Source organism: Micromesistius poutassou (genome assembly GCF_964030765.1).
Source record: "Micromesistius poutassou genome assembly, contig: SCAFFOLD_1536, whole genome shotgun sequence".
NCBI classification, from domain to species: Eukaryota; Metazoa; Chordata; class Actinopteri; order Gadiformes; family Gadidae; genus Micromesistius; species Micromesistius poutassou.
Genome location: NW_028179526.1, coordinates 9,584 through 12,586, shown reverse-complemented (window position 1 = coordinate 12,586; position 3,003 = coordinate 9,584). Strand labels below are relative to the sequence as shown.

The 3,003-nt window shown below is 56.6% G+C and overlaps 1 pseudogene across 1 annotated transcript; it reads left to right on the top strand.

Annotated features, from left to right (window-relative positions):
- The first annotated feature begins 1,050 nt into the window (after positions 1-1,050).
- On the top strand, positions 1,051-2,796 carry LOC311372757 (annotated as a pseudogene). Its single transcript has 2 exons — positions 1,051-1,151; positions 1,623-2,796. The product of its transcript is annotated as an uncharacterized misc_RNA (transcript).
- Positions 2,797-3,003: the final 207 nt, after the last annotated feature.

Sequence of the window (3,003 nt, the reverse complement as noted above, 5' to 3'; positions counted from 1 at the left end):
TGTCATCACTTTCTGAAAGCTTTCTACCTGTCTGTCTGTGTACCTGTCTGTACCCCCTGTGGGTCTGCCTGTCTGTCTGCTCTGCCTCCTGAAGACGTCTTCTTTATGATCTGAACTGTATTCATACAACGCTGATTAAACTATTAACTCTTCACAAACTGTCTGTCCCTTTATCTCTCTGTCTGTCTGTCTGTTTGTCTGAGTGTCTGTCTGTCTGTCTGTCTGTCTGCTGCTCCTCCAGAAGTCAGAAAGATGTTTAATCTTCAGCTTATGGGTTTTTACTGCTGGTGAGCCGTTAAGAACACGACAGCATGTAGACCGCACTGACAACAGCATCTATCTACACTCTCTCACCCCGCCCTCCCTCTCCCCCCTCCTTATCTCTCCCCCCCTCTCACTCCCTCCTCTATCTCTTTCTCTCTTAACTCTCTCCCCTCTCCCCCTCTCTATCTCTCCCCCCTTTCTCTCTTTACTCCCTCTCTCCGCCCTCACTCTCTCCCCTCTTTCTCCCTCTCTCCCCCCTTCTTTCTCTCCCCCCTCCCTCTCTTTCTCTCTCCCCATTTCTCTCTTTACTCTATCTCTCTTCCCCCTCTCTCTCTCTTCCAGGCTCTGTTCAGGTACAGTGTGTGTGTTGTGTGGTGGAGCTTGTGGCTGATGGAGGTTCCACTCCAGATTAGTGGTTTAATAAACTGAATGTAATTCCCCATAAAGCGGCTTCAGCAGCTGTTGCAGCTCATGTAGTGTGAGGCTGAGCAGATGTTAATCCCTGGGAGGGGCCGGGGCTCCGCTCTGCCCTGCTCCACCACTCACTAGAGCTGGTGTCTTGACGGAGTAGCGCTGGGTGTCTTGACGGAAGTAGCGCTGGTGTCTGATGGAGTAGAGCTGGTGTCTTGACGGAAGTAGCGCTGGTGTCTTGACGAGTAGCGCTGGTGTCTTGACGGCGTAGCGCTGGTATCGGGTGGAGTAGCGCTGGTGTCTGATGGAGTAGAGTTGGTATCTGACGCAGCTGCTGGTGTATTGACGTAGCAGCGCTGGTATCGGGGTGGTGTAATGGGCGTGCTACTGGACAGCAGCTGGAAGTTCGGTTCCGGCGGAGCGAGACTCTCTGGAGTGGTCCCCCGGCCCCCCGCCCCCCACGGACCGGACTGCCTGTGAGTACTGCTCTCCTACCGTAGGCCTACTGCTCTCTCTACCGCTGAACTCTACAGTACTGCTCTCCTACCGTAGGCCTACTGCTCTCCTACCGCTGAGCTCTCTACAGTACTGCTCTCTCCTACCGTAGGCCTACTGCTCTATAGTACTTGCTCTTCCTACCTTGCTGAGCTCTACAGTACTGCTCTTCCTACCGTAGACCTACTGCTCTTCTCCTACCGCTGAGCTCTACAGGTACTGCTCTCCTACCGTAGGCCCTATCTGCTCCTATTAGTACTGCCTCTTCTACCGTAGGCCTACTGCTCTATAGTACTGCTCTCCTACCGTAGGCCTACCTGCCTTCTCCTACCGCAGAGCTCTACAGTACTCTCCTCCCTACCGTAGGCCTACTGCTCTATAGTACCTCTAGTAGAGACGTAGTAGTAACTAAAGGTGACATAGTAGTAACTACGTCTCTTTACCCCCTCTAGGACCAGACCAGTCCGGGGGAGTCCCGCCTCAGCAAGCTGTCCGTCATCTCGGTGGTCACTGGCGACCGGCGGGCCTTGCTCCTCCTCCTGGGGGGGGTGCTGGGGCTGCTGGCCTGCCGGCGGCGGCGGGCCGGGGGCAGGAAGCCGGGCCTGCTGGCCAACGTGATCGCCCTGGAGGGACCTGGAGGACCTGCAGGACCTGCAGGACCCCCGAGGTCCTGGATGTCCTGGAGACCCTGGAGGACCTGCTGCGGGACCCGGAGCGGAGCCGTGAGCTGCTCTCCTCCTGGCCGCCGCAGCAACAGCCGGGCGCTGGCGCTCCTCCAGCGTCAGCTCTGAGGAGCAGGACCCGGCCGACGGGGTCTTCCTCATGGTCTACCTCCCCTCCCCCTACCAACACACACCCTCACACGGCTCGCTAGAGCCGCCAGCACCCGGAGCTCCCGCAGGTCCCTGGGGCCCTGGGGGGGGGCTAAAGACCTGGAGACCCCCAGAGACCTGGAGACCCCCAAAGACCTGGAGACCCCCAAAGACCTTGAGACCCCCCAAATACCTTGAGACCCCCAAAGACCTGGAGACCCCAAAAAACCTGGAGACCCCCAGAGACCTGGAGACCCCCAAAGACCTGGAGACCCCCAAAGACCTTGAGACCCCCAAATACCTTGAGACCCCCAAAGACCTGGAGACCCCCAGAGACCTGGAGACCTCCAAAGTCCTGGAGACCCCCAAAGACCTGGAGACCCCCAGAGACCTGGAGACCCCCAGAGACCTGGAGACCCCCAAAGAGTTCGAGGCCTCAAGAGACCTGGAGACCCCCAAAGACCCGGAGACCCCCAGAGTCCTTGAGACCCCCAGAGTCCTGGAGACTTCCAGAGACCTGGAGAGTCCAAGACTCATGGAGAACCCCAGAGACATGGAGACCTGGGGAGACCTTGAGACCTCCAGAGACCTTGAGACCCACAGAGACATGGAGACCTGGGGAGACCTTGAGACCTCCAGAGACCTTGAGACCCACAGAGACCTGGAGAGCCCCAAAGAGTTCCAGGACTCAAGAGACCTTGAGACCAGCAGAGGCCTGGAGACCTCCAGAGACCTGGAGACCTGCAGAGGCCTGGGTACCTTGTTAGACCTGACCGGGGCAAACAGTGGAATGCAGCAGGACGAGAAGATGTGATAGTACTACTGCAGTACTACTGCAGTATTATAGTGAGGTCTATAGTGAACCTCCTCTTGTTTCTATAGTGAACCTCCTCTTGTGTCTATAGTGAATTCTGAAGTCTTGTTTCTATAGTGAACCTCCTCTTGGTTCTATAGTGAACCTCCTCTTGGTTCTATAGAGAACCTCCTCTTGGTTCTATAGAGAACCTCCTCTTGTTTCTAT